The sequence below is a fragment of the Homarus americanus genome, unplaced genomic scaffold (assembly GCF_018991925.1).
Source record: "Homarus americanus isolate GMGI-L3 unplaced genomic scaffold, GMGI_Hamer_2.0 scaffold37032, whole genome shotgun sequence".
Taxonomy (NCBI): Eukaryota; Metazoa; Arthropoda; class Malacostraca; order Decapoda; family Nephropidae; genus Homarus; species Homarus americanus.
The window spans coordinates 650167-664788 of NW_024731852.1; the positions used below are offsets into that span (position 1 = coordinate 650167).

At 41.3% G+C, this 14622-nt stretch overlaps 1 protein-coding gene across 2 annotated transcripts in view; it reads right to left on the reverse strand.

Annotated features, from left to right (window-relative positions):
• LOC121867907 overlaps window positions 1–14622 on the reverse strand; it is a 43223-nt gene that overhangs the window by 22143 nt on the left and 6458 nt on the right. For both annotated transcript variants that reach the window (XM_042368038.1, XM_042368039.1), the window contains exon 2: window positions 4273–4678. The gene's annotated coding sequence lies outside the window, so the exon portion shown is untranslated. The remainder of the gene's footprint in view (window positions 1–4272; window positions 4679–14622) is intronic.

The following is a 14622-nucleotide window of genomic DNA, read 5'->3' on the forward strand; positions in this document are numbered from 1 at the left end:
AGAAACACCTGTCGTTGGATGATTGATTGACGACCTTCACCTATGGAGTTTAAGGAGGTGTCTGGGTAATCTGAAGATGTTTCCTGGGAGTTTTTCTATTCACATAAAAAACCAGATGAAAATTGACGAAGGAAATACTTTAATTTAAATTTCCCCTAAACAATGTACAGTCGCGGACAAAAGTTCTCTTCCCGTGATGAAACTGAGTCATGGGGATGAGTCTTCGAACTTACTTACCCTGGCTGCGGTGGTGCTGGTTCATCTCATTTGGGGTCGACACGGCTTCATTTTGGGAGGGAACGAACTTTTGACCACCGAGGCTATCAAATATAACTAATCTTTGGTGGAAATTGTTATAATTCACATACAACAGAGTGAGACAAAAGTATCATCAATCACTCGCCATCTGTTGCTCTGCCTGTCACCTTAACTCCTGCCCTCCCAGCCTCACTCGTGACGTCTCGCCCGGCTGACCAAGTGTGGGTCACGGTATCCCCCCCCCTCCCCCCACGACACCCCGACCACCAGGTAATATTTTCACGTTCCTCAACAAAACCTCCAAGATGCCTCCAATTTCAATATTTCCTTTTAATTTTCTAATAAAAGTTATACAAATATTTTTCGTTTTTTTCTGGTAGTGATTTTTTTTTACCAAGTGTAGATACAGATCCGAGTACAGGTGTAGGTACAGAGATGATGACCTTACATAATTGCAACAACATCCATCACGACCTGTCAGCATGGCCCAGGTCAACGTAGGTCAGGTCAGGTCAGGTCACTTGTATATATTACTTGAGCTATTCCTGTTATTCTTATTTTGTGTTATTGAGAATTTTTTTTTGAATAATTTTGTGTTTAATAGATGACTATGCGTAATTAATTAGTGACTCTCTCTCTCTCTCTCTCCCTTTCTACGTATTTTCACATTCTCTATCTCCCTACCTAATCTGTCTTTCATCTTGTCACTTCATCTATCTCTACTTTCTTATTCAATCTTTCGTTCTCTCTATTTCATTTTATTTATTTTTCCTTTATTCTCTATCTTTAATCTTCACACTTTATCTCTCTCTCTCTCTCTCTCTCTCTCTCTCTCTCTCACGCCATCGTAGACCACAAGTCATCATCTCACGGCTTCAAAAGGTTCATCGCCACATTCTTGAGGATTCAATGAACTTTGGATCTGAATTCATGAAGCTTCGCACACTTTGACATTTTCCTTCGTCTCGTTACGTGTAGAGTCTCAGTGCCATATTGACGCCATTTTGTGTCGTAGTTTAAGCAAGGGTAAAAAAAAAAATGGCAGCCTGAATGTCGTCAAAATTGCCCCAAGACTGTATCGTGATCAGGAGGGTTCGTTTATATGTGAATCCCCGAAGCCTGAGAGTCGACCCCTGGTGGAGTTCATGTATCGAACGTATCTTCCGAACCCGTTACAAAGCTTCATTAGTCTTTTATTTTGAAGCTTCCCATTTAGTAAGAAGAATTTTCCAAAGCATAGAGATATCCTAAGACACCCGCTATCCCCGGTAAGATAAGGAGAGAAATTCAATTGTATATAGGACGCGGCTGAGCACCAAGTCCAACTGAATTTGCATGATTTCCCGCCCACTGACTCAAAACACTCAGCAACATTACATTAAATCCCCCCCCCTCTTCCTAGAATCATGGTAATTAAACCCTATATGAGCTCAACAGTACTAAATTAACATTACCATTTAATAAATAAACATAACTACCATCAACATTTGGTGAGTTTGTGGTGAAGAGAGAGAAAACGACGATTTAAGTGAGATATCAACAAATCACAATGTTGGAAGAGTACCCCGACCACCCCCACCACTACCACCACCCAACTCTTAAAATTGAAGGGAAAGTTATGAAAGTTGACTGATGTTTTTTCCCCTGTCTTTAATTCACACACAGACGAGTTCACTTAGGCTGAAGGATGGCCTCTATAACGCTTGTAGATCCACCAGTACTTTCTACAGGTAATACAAGATGAAGCTACAAGTACAGAAACACATACAAGTACATAAAAGACAGGTTACAAATACAGTACACCTAACTAGTACAAATATTTAAAAACGACACCTGTACACAATCAATACACAGGCTGTAGGTGTATTATTACGTTATATTATCTTGTACATAATAGAAAGTAAAGGGGAAAGTCGTAAGGAACAAGAGAAAGGTGATTATACAGTAGAGAGAGAGAGAGAGAGAGAGAGAGAGAGAGAGAGGAAGGTGTTCTGACCAAGGTGTTCCCACGGTAGCCAGCCAAGCATGTGCTGCGGTCATCACACTCTCTCTCTCTCTATCTATCTCAAATTTCTCTGTATCTCACTATCTCTCTCTCTTTCTTTTAATTTTTGTATCTCTCATTATTTTTTTCATTTCTCTAATTCTCATTCTCTCTCTTTCTATCGTATTTTCTTAATGTCTCCTTTTCTTTGTCTATCTCACTCCTCCCTCTCCGCATTGTCTCTCACTCCGTCTCACTCACCCGTGTTTTCTCTCTCTCTCTCTCTCTCCACTAATAACGTCATTATCCATCATCATTATTCTCATCTTTCCTCTCAACTTCCTCATACCGACAGACACAAGTCCACACTGCATAAAAAAAGAAGAAGGATAATCTTCCTTATAATCGCTAATATTTTCACTAAGTTCGTATCTAAAGATCAAAATATTCGCTAAAATAATTTAAACAGTAGTAGAAAACGTTTACATGAGGCAAACAGTAGTAGAAAACGTTTATATGAGGCAAACAGTAGTAGAAAACGTTTATATGAGGCAAACAGTAGTAGAAAACGTTTACATGAGGCAAACAGTATTAGAAAACGTTTATATGAGGCAAACAGTAGTAGAAAACGTTTATAAGACAAACAGTAGTAGAAAACGTTTACATGAGGCAAACAGTAGTAGAAAACGTTTATATGAAGCAAACATAGTAGAAAACGTGTATATGAGGCAAACAGTAGTAGAAAACGTTTATATGAGGCAAACAGTAGTAGAAAACGTTTACATGGGGCAAACAGTAGTAGAAAACGTTTATGAGACAAACAGTAGTAGAAAACGTTTACATGAGGCAAACAGTAATAGAAAACGTTTACATGAGGCAAACAGTAGTAGAAAGCATTCATATGAGGCAAACAGTCCTAGAAAACGTTTATATGAGGCAAACAGTCGTAGAAAACGTTTACATGAGACAAACAGTAATAGAAAACGTTTATATGAGGCAAACAGTAATAGAAAACGTTTACATAGAGGCAAACAGTAGAAAACGTTTACATGGGGCAAACAGTAATATAAAACGTTTATATGGGCAAACAGTAATAGAAAACGTTTACATAAGGCAATAAACAGTTTAGAAAACGTTTATATAGGGGCAAACAGTAATGAAAACGTTTATATGGGGCAAACAGTAGTAGAAAACGTTTATATGGGGCAAACAGTAGTAGAAAACGTTTATATAGGGCAAACAGTAGTGAGAAAACGTTTATGAGACAAACAGTAGTAAACGTTTATGAGACAGTAGTAGAAAACGTTTATGAGGCAACGTAATAGAAAACGTTTATATGAGGCAGAAGTCATAGAAAACGTTTTACATGGGCAAAACAGTAAATGAAAACGTTTATATAAGGACAAACAGTAATAGAAAACGTTTATATAGAAACAGTAGTAGAAAACGTTTATATGAGGCAAACAGTAATAGAAAACGTTTATGAGACAAAAAGTAGTAGAAAACGTTTATATGAGGCAAACCGTAATAGAAAACGTTTATATGAGGCAAGCAGTCATAGAAAACGTTTACATGAGGCAAACAGTAAAAGAAAACGTTTATATGAGACAAACAGTAATAGAAAACGTTTATATGAGGCAAACAGTAGTAGAAAACGTTTATATGAGGCAAACAGTAATAGAAAACGTTTATGAGGCAAACAGTAGTAGAAAACGTTTATATGGGGCAAACAGTAGTAGAAAACGTTTATATGAGGCAAACCGTAATAGAAAACGTTTATATGAGGCAAGCAGTCGTAGAAAACGTTTACATGAGGCAAACAGTAGTAGAAAACGTATTTGAGGCAAACAGTGGTAGTAAACGTTTATGAGACAAACAGTAGTTTAAAACGTTTATATCAGGCAAACAGTAGAAGAAAACGTTTACATGAGGCAAACAGTAATAGAAAACGTTTATGAGACAAACAGTAGTACAAAACGTTCATATAAACAATAGAAGTGGGAAGAAAAACATGCGGTTGACTGACTGACCTGCGTGTTGACTGGGTGATGTAGACGATGCACTGGACGGTGGTCAGGTGTCACTCCCCAGTCACAACACGCCTCTGAGTGCACTGTCTCCCTATACACACTGGCCATAGCGTTAACTCTGCCCCACCAGCTGTCCCTAAACCGTGTATTATTTTCTCCTAAACAACTCAATAATCATCTCAAAGGTCACAGGCGTCCAGTAATATCACTTCTCATGTCTTTTAAGTTAGATGGTAGTTATGTTTAAAGATCTTCATTATAGTGTAAAAGGATAATTTAACTATGGGAATATTTTCTACACTCGTGGGGAGGTTTACAGGCGGCTGACGCACCACACCCACCCTTCACCGACCGCAGTCACCGGCCGACTGACGAACGCGCTGGGTGGGGACCCTCACTCCTGGCCCTGGGGAAGAGAAAGACGGTATCCGATTGGTTAGTAGCTCATGGGGGGGATGTATACTCAGCCTATGATTGGTCGATGTCATGGATGGTTGGTAATAATGCTCAGGTTGTTTGAGATGACGTAAGTTAAGATTGTGTTACTGATAAATTTGGCTCAATACTTAAAGCTTATTGTTCAAATGACAACTTATGTACCTAACTGAGATGAACCAAAGATTAACACATCATGTAATTACGACCATAAGAAAATTATTTATAAAATAATAAAACACAACAGAGATTTATATTTCCTGAGTTCATATTTATACTGATGGTTATAATACACTACATATATACTTTCATGGTAAACTATGTGTATTGTTGTATATTACTCACTTCACTCTCTCTCTCTCTCTCTCTCTCTCTCTCTCTCTCTCTCTCTCTCTCTCTCTCTCTCATATTGCTGTCACAGTTCTTTCCATCTGTCTGTCATCCACTTGTCACATTGCATGACAAATATGATCATCAGTGTTACCAAACCTACGCATAATCTGTTTTTTTTGGGGGGGATGGGGGGGTAATGCCTCGTCATATCATCATTTGCCAGACCAGGGAAGTGTAACACCACAGTCACGATAAATCAGGGTTGTGGAACGTGTGAATTGTACTCGGTGAAGCCAATGTGATGTTTACTGAGTTCTGGTTACCACTGAATGTATCTTACTCGTCAGGACTAGATAACCTTGAATGTGAGTATAAAATGTGAGATCTCTATACCACTGAATGTTTATAGTCGTATTTTCTCGATGTCATGAGTTGGTATTAGTATTTTTTGGATATCAATGAATGTACACAAGTATGTTTTTAATACCATTGAATTTATACAGTCATAAGTTCTGGTTACCATTGAATTTATACAGTCATAGGTTCTGGCTACCATTGAATTTATAGAGTCATAGGTTCTGGCTACCACTGAAATTTATAGCCATGAGTTCAGGAGAGCGTTAAATATTTAGTCATCAGTTCTACGTACAGCAGCGACCATTATATATCACCGTTCTCAGTTTAGCGGTGGATATTTTGGTCTCCAGTTAAGTAGTTCCTATTTTCACAACACACACCCACATCCACCCACACACACACACGCGCACACAGAGGAGATTAAAAACACGTCTTCCCAGCGTCGTCCACTCACTGTCTTGGTCACCTCAATACGAACCTGACCACATAAGCTATCCTACTTGAATCATGTACAGAACACCCACCTCTCTACCTCACCATGCACCGGAACAAGTAGTCACGACTGTGTGTGTGTGTGTGGTGTACATCCATGTGCGTTCTCAGTGACGGTCGGGAGAAACATGATCTTCTTGACCAGTTTCCTGTTGATCGTGAGCAAGACATGTGTGACACAATCAAGCATTTCCTGTTTGGCCGGGAGTTTGATGCAGAGGAACACACACACATACACACACACACACACACACATACACACACACATACACACACACACACACCTTCTAGCTACCAAAACAAGTAATTCTTCTTCTTCTCTCTCTTTTCTTATCTTCTCCTTTCTTGTTTTATCTATATTTATATTCAACTTCTCTCTCTCTCTCTCTCTCTCTCTCTCTCTCTCTCTCTCTCTCTCTCTCTCTCTAAGATTTAAGAGACATTGTATCTCTAAGTTGACGTAATATATATATATATCTCAATACTGACGTAACACCTCATATATAGTCAACAGTGCCTCATTGTTTGCAGGTGAGAATAACCAAGTCTTATCACGTAACACTAAACAATGTGGCACTCATTGTTTGTTTTGGGTGACGTCATACATCCGTTTGTTATTGTTGTTGTTTGTATCAGCTGTGAGTCATCGTTTCCCGCCATATTTTCCCGCCAGTTTTGTGATAAGTGCCGTTTAATTACTGGTGGTGATGTGTCTTTGAATGGTAAACAACATAAGAAAAAAAAGGTAAATATTATCTTATTTTTTTTTAAGAGAATGAACGTAAGGAGTCACTTTAGATAATCACCATAATTAGACATTCTTTGCGACTCATTATCCCTACAGTAAAGACACGTGAGGAGTGTTTAGGAATTTCAACACCTCTTCACAAATTAAAGTGGCATCTAGGTCACCGTTATCAGGTCAAGGGTTATCGAGTAATGTTCAAGGAATAAGTGGATTACGTGAGGAGGGTGACCTTACATGGAATAACTATCACAGAGACTTGGTGGTTAGGTTAGGTTAGGTCAGGTCCCGGATGAAGGGTTAGGTTAGGTCCCGGATGAAGGGTTAAAGGATAGTGATGATAAACCCTTTGAGGTAAACCAAAACACTAATTAACGGGGATAAGTGTTACCGGTTAGGAAGTGTGTGGTTTATAAGTGTCGTGGACTGTACATGGAGGAGAATAAATAACTAAAATGGCATCAAATCATCAAATCACACAACCTTAAAAAAATAAAACAGGACACATAATACGCCCGCCACATTTGGTCCTACACCCGCCACCCTTGGTCCTATGCCCGCCACCCTTGGTCCTATGCCCGCCACCCTTGTTCCTACACCCGCCACCCTTGGTCCTATGCCCGCCACCCTTGGTCCTATGCCCGCCACCCTTGGTCCTACACCCGCCAGCTGAGGTTAATGGCAGATCAATGTGCGTGAATTATTCCTTCAGCGTCGCCCACCGGAGGGTTTTATTACTTCTTTATGCCTCCTCCCGCAGATGATGGCGACTTAGTGCTGAAGCTGCGGGTACTGGTGGTGGTATTTAACAAGGTGGGGAGGAAAGTCATAAAGATAAATACATAAATAAAGTAAAATAAACCATAAATAATAAAAAATAATGACATTTAATTTTGTGTCACGAGGGATTTAGTGAATAAAACAATTTAATGAGAAGTAGCGAAAAAAACTGTTAGTTAAACACGAAACAGTTTGGAAATGAGCAGCCAGTTTCTTACGTCCTAAGTCCAGCTTAAGCCCATGTGAGCTTGTGTTGGACAAAGCTTAAACTCAATTAGCCGTCAGTAAGGCTTAGTTGTGTGTTAGACCTTTTGAGAACGATGGTTTAACCACCCTAAGCACTGTGTCAACAAGGGAGTAGGTCTTCCTACTAAAAGGATTAAGTTGTCGTACTCAAGGGGTTAAGTTGTCGTACTCAAGGGGTTAAGTCATCGTACTCAAGGGGTCAAGTTGTCGTACTCAAGGGGTTAAGTCATCGTACTCAAGGGGTTAAGTTGTCGTACTCAAGGGGTTAAGTTGTCGTACTCAAGGGGTTAAGTTGTCGTACTCAAGGGGTCAAGTTGTCGTACTCAAGGGGTTAAGTTGTCGTACTTAAGAAGGTCGATATATCTAAAAACACTGTGTTTATTCAGTGTACTCAAAAAGATGGCAACGATACTCAACCGAGACTTACATTAACCAGCTATACGCAAGGGGGGGGGGGACTACCTTATGGATGTTGAGGAGAAACTAAAGTATTATTTCCCGATGCCAAAGATTCTTAATGGAACTTACGGTAACTTTCTTCCCTGCCAAGATCTCTAACGTTACCATGGGGATATAATAGAGAGAACACAATAACAGGGCTAAACGAAGAGAAAGAGAGAGAGATACTAGTAAGAAAGATAGAGATGGAGACAGAAGAGAAAAGAGAAATATAGATGAAGATAAAGAACGTGAAAGAAAAAGAAGGAAAGAAAGAGAGGGTTAAGAGAGAAAGAAAGAAAGAAAGAAAGGAAGAGAAGGATAAAAAGAAGGAAAGGAAGAGAAGGATAAGAGAGAAAGAAAGAAAGATAAATGAAAGAAAGAAAGAAAGGAAGAGAAGGATAAAAAGAAGGAAAGAAAGAGAAGGATAAGAGAGAAAGATAAAAAAGAAAGGAAGAGAAGGATAAAAAGAAGGAAAGAAAGAGAAGGATAAGAAAGAAAGATAAAAAAGAATGAAAAAAGAAAGATAGAGAGAAGGAAAGACATTATACCCCAACAACACAGGTACACAGAGGCCTCTTGTTTCTTCTACCGTGTACACCTGACCTCATTAAGTAGGTCACGATACCACTCTTAAATAGGTTCAAACAGGTATGGACTCAAGCAGGTATGGACTCAAACAAGTAGGGATTCAAGCAGGTATTGACTCAAGCAGGTATGGACTCAAGCAGGTATGGACTCAGCAGGTATGGACTCAAGTATTCACATTTGGGTTAAGTCATTTAATAATACTCCAGCTAAATGAGAAATTATTTTACCTGTTCTATGGTGCTAATTAAGGCCAGGTGTGAGGTACAGTACTACAGGAAAAAGATACAGTCATCATTTAGTAATTACTGTACCTGTACTTTATATAATACACCTGAAGGTTAGCCACTTAGTTTACCTGTGTTTCACCTGGAGTTTAACCACCCGAATGCTAACCTAACATAACCTAACCTAACATAATATAACCTAACCTAATCCTTCAGGTTGTGTTGGTGTTTAATCTTAAGGCGAAATAAGCTGGGGGGGGGTAATCTTCAGGTGATCTATTCATACATAGAGTGAGTCTGTGTACTGATATCAATGTTGCTTAACACTCATGCCCTGTGTGTGTGTGTGTATGTGTGGATGCCAGGGCGGTGGTGTCATCAAGGAGGAGGTGGTGGTGTTCCTCCATCTCTCCCTCACCCCACCCACACCAGAGCCTCTCACTTCCCCTTACCGTCTCTCTCTCTCTCTCTCCCCCCCCCCCCCAGCTAATCCTCCCCACCCACCTCCATTTCCTCCATCACCCATCCGCCCAATAATTTCCTCCCTCCTCCCCACCCGCCTACGCCCACACTTTATTCCCCGACTATCCCACCTACACCCACCTGGCTAGTATCGACCCTCTCAAACACACACATCCACATTGCAGCTTGTTCCTAACCTTCCTCCTCCACCTATTCCACCCTACATTGGTTCATCCCCTCCTTCCCTCACTGCCTCCTTCCCTCACTGCCTCCTTCCCTCACTCACCTCCCTCACTGCCTCCTCTCCCTCACCTCCTCACTCGCCTTCCTCACTCACCTCCCCTTCCCTCACTGCCTCCCTTCCTCACTACCTCCTTCCCTCACTGCCCCTTCCCTCACTAACTCCTTCCTCACTACCTCCTTCTCACTACCTCTTCCTCTCTACCTCCTTCCCTCACTACCTCCTCTCCTCGCCTCCTTCCTCACGCTTCCTTCCTCACTCACCTCCTCTTCCTCACTAGCCTCCTCACTGCCTCCTTCCCCTCAATTACCCATAAATAACCCGACCAAGACCTACACACACCTCGGTCAGCCCCAGGTGTGACATAGTTAGTGGTTTATTGATCATCGCGGGTCAACCTTCAGGTGAGTGGTGGTTAAAGAGTTACTCTGGTTCTCACCTGACAACAAAACAAAATGACAGTAACATCGTGAGCATGGTTGTGTGTGTGTGTGTGTGTGTGTGTGTGTGTGTGTGTGTGTGTGTGTGTGTGTGTGTGTGTGTGTGTGGTATTCCTCAAGGACTGTGAGAGAGAGAGAGAGAGAGAGAGAGAGGAGGAGAGAGAGAGAGAGGAGAGAGAGAGAGAGAGAGAGAGAGGATAATGAAGGGTGGGAAAGATAAAGTGAGATAGAATGAAAATTAGAAGGAGGGAGAAAGGAAAAAGAGAGAAGGAAGAATAATGGAAGCACTAATTAATACGGAGTAAAAAAAGAAGAGAGAGAAGAGGGGAGAAGAGAAGGGGGAGGGAGATACAGAAAGAGAGAATAAGAGACATGAGAAAATAGGGAGAGATGACAAGGTAATAATCACCTATGAAAAGGGAGAGCGAGGGTGTGAGAGTAGAGGGAAGGGGAGGAGAAGGGAGGGGAAGGGAATCAATAACATGCCATAACATTCTACCATACTGGGGTCCTCAATACACAATAGTGACGTCATTAAGTTCATGGTCATTGTGTATGTGAGAGAGAGAGAGAGAGAGAGAGAGAGAGAGAGAGAGAGAGAGAGAGAGAGAGAGCATGTGTGTGTGTTTGTGAGTATGTACGTGTTTGAGTGTACATGTAAGTCAAATTATTTATTATGTAGTTACTAGCCTGTATATGTGTGTATGAGAACGCCCGTGTATGTATATAAACTCGTGTGTGTGTATGAGAACGCCCGTGTATGTATATAAACTCATGTGTGTATGTAAACGTTCACGTGTAAGTATTTGTCTCCGAGTAAACGTAAAACAATGTAAACATCCAGTCACCCGACATGATTAAACTCCAAACAATGACTCGCTGTGTTTACAAATATACTCCACGGGTCATGGCTTCTTGACCAATCACAGGAGCTTTCACAACCTCTTAACCAATCACAGGAACTCTAACAAATTCTAGCCCAATCATGGATTCTCTCAGCATATGAACCAATAATAAGGACGTTCAGAGCCTCTTCACCAATCACAGGGACTCACAGATTCTAGACCAATCACAGAATTTCTCACAGTTTCTAGACCAATCACAGATGAAATAAGCTAGGGGGCTAATCTTCATATGAACCACCTTTCTTGCATCTATTTCTGTCATCCCGTTATAATATTTCTCAATAAACACATTAATAACACGAAACAAAAGCGCAACGAGACAAAAACGATCATAAACACATTAATAACACGAAACAAAAGCGCAACGAGACAAAAACGATCATAAACACATTAATAACAAGATAAAATCACAATAAGAGACACAAGGGATCATAAACTAAAGGAGTTCATCTCCAGCTAAGGGATTGAACCCTACCCGAAGATGCTTTATAATCACACTGGGGGTAGGATTACGTGAAGGCTGGAAGAGAAGAGAAGAGAAGAGAAGAGAGGACAGAAAAGGGAAGAGAGAGTGAAGGAAGAGGAGAGTGAAGAGAAGAAAAAAAAGGAAAAGAGAGAACACGAACACGACACAGATGTTCCCTCAATCACCACTGAAAACTTATACCATGGAACAAATATTTAATACCATCGACGTCATTATAAGTGAATTAGCTAAAATTTACGTTTGAGTGAACTTGAATACATTTACTATCAGAATGAATGAGTTGCTTACGTAAATGTGGGTTAGAATGAGTTAAGTTTAGTTTGAATGAAGTAGAAAACTTTTACTACCAATCCACGTTCACTAAATGATGATGAAAAATATATACAAATTACGATTACTTTTACCAATAGCGTGAGAATATGAAATTACATCAGACTAAAATTATTAATAATATTTCCACTAACGAACCAAATTACCATCGACTTTCACCACCAGCGCACAGACATACGAACCTTTAGTTAGCAATAGTTATATACGAGTTCTTAAACATTTATCAGTCAATGGCACAACAAAAATTAACCCAGCAACACAAAAAAAACACCCTATCCACCGCATAATGTAATATTTAATTAAGGTGAATATTTCAGCAGGTGGGCAGCAATTGCGTGTCTGTTTACCTGAGTTAATGTTGCCTACCTGGGCTATAATATCACCTTGATGGCACACGACTCACGCCTCGAGACAACACTAGGATTAAAATACACTGATTTATTTGTTAGTATATAGTTTATTCTAGGTTGTAGGATTTATAAGAATGGATTAATACAGTTTGTTATAGAATTTATTTGTTAGTGAAAGAAATAATTTGCTCTAGTAGGATTTATTTACAACATGGAAAAAAATGAGAGAGAGAGAGAGAGAGAGAGAGAGAGAGAGAGAGAGAGAGAGTTTGATGGCCACACACCTCGAGTCAGCCAGTAATATATTAATAACACTCCTGGGATTTTAAGGGTGATGAGCTACTGGTGTGAGTCATCCAGCATGGCATTTGGTGAAGAGAAAAGACGGGGAGAGGGAGAGAAGTAGAGAGAGAGAGAGGGGGGGTGTGGATAGGTAAGATAAGAGTACAACAAAAAGAGAGGGATTGAGAGAAAACCGAATAGAGAGAGAAAGAGAGATAGTGTCTTGAAGTATTACATTAATCTGGTTTTCTCAATAACAACACCAACAACAACAGACAAAAACCACAATTAAAATGACAATAAAAATCACAACATTATGCCTTCATAGCTTTCAGCATCTTGCCACACATGAGTCACGAATCTATATTGCCAGGGAATTACATTTGTCTCGTGAGATTCAGGCTTACTGTTCAGGGATGTTCTGTGTGTTCATCTGGGCCGAGTAGATCATGCGCGATAATCTCCTTTGTTCATGACGACACCACATAGCTGGGGAAGGTCGATCCTCGCACCTACAAAATCCCAAGGCCAGTTCCTCAAACCAATTCAATCAGTGTCCATAATGATTTGTTTTTTCCACGACAGTTTGGGTTGAATTTGTTGTGGTGGTTGTGTTGGTGTGCGCATATGACAGGAAACAATAGAGTGCAGCTGGAGCCTGGCAGCACATTACTGGTGTATGTAGGCTGAGGTTATGTCATCATACAACTTTCCCTCCTCACAGCCAACACAGAACCGCCACCCGTGAGAGAGGCCAGAGTGCCACACATTCCTATCAGCCAGATGAGACAGTGAAGCGACATTTAGTTATCAGAGCTTCGTACAGCCTGCTGACCGGAGTAGCGTGACGGTGCCTACAATATGCAACAAGTGTGGCTCATATATTACGAACACCCAGTCACTGAGGGTTTATTCTGCCCCAAATAACACATTATAATTTAAGCGACCTCCCCGGCGCTTCACACTGTGTTGCCGTCGTGAAGTTTTGTCACTCGTCAGGTTATTACTCATGAATTGTTGGTACATTCAGGACTCGTGGGTAGGATATCTGCAGGATATTTGTGCCTGGGAACCCCACCGTCACTAAGACTGGTGTTCACAGCGGGGTATCATTGTCGGTCAAGGTGCTGCCAGCAAGGCCCACTCGGACCATCCCGTGTTGTCTGGGTGAGGAGAAGTAGTTGTCATGCACCACCGGGACCACTATGCACTTGTTATGCAGCCGAGGGAGTCAAGGATCAACTAACAAACCATTAGAGGAAAAAATATTGCCTCCTACCTCAGGTGTTGTGGTACTGCATTCCTGCCGCCCGCCCGCCCCCCACACAGACACACACAGACATACACAGACATACACAGACACACACAGACATACACAGACACACACAGACATACACAGACACACACAGACACACACACAGACATACACAGACACACACAGACATACACAGACACACACAGACACACACAGACACACACACAGACACTCACTAAGTGCCCCCTTCTCCCCATTACTCCCTCACACTATTTCTCGACTCCTCAGTGAGAGATACCTGCACCTTTAGTATTTCAAGTGTGATGTAGTGACCCTCGAGTGCACTCTATCAGTACTTAGTCCTCTAAATAAGGTGTAGTGACCTTACGGTGAAGTGTTAGTGAACCAGGTACTTTATCTAAGACACTCAAGCGCCTTTACCTCCTCGCTTATACCTGAGTAGTGGAACAGATAGTGAAGATGTTGTTGTTGTTGGTGGCTGAACATGTGACCTCCACCCACCACTCCTACTACCAACACTACCACCACCACCACTACCACCACCACCACTACCACCACCACCACCACTACCACCACCACCACCACCACCACCACCACCAGGTCGTAACACTGCATGAAACAAAAAATGGGTCGATCACATTACTGAGACTGGAAGAAGTAGGGTGCTAGAGGCCTCTCACTCACGGAGCCACGCCAGGAGTAGAGAGAGAGAGAGAGAGAGAGAGAGAGAGAGAGAGAGAGAGAGAGAGAGAGAGAGAGAGAGAGAGAGGAACCCGCCATAAAAACTACCACAATACGAGCAATCAACTCCACCTAGTGTGTCTCTCTCCTCCCTCCACCCCACTGGATGAATGTTCGCCAGACTTCTGCTTGCCTACACTGACGTTCGTCTCTGTCATGATCATTAGACTGCCTCGTTATAAGACTCTCCCGGGT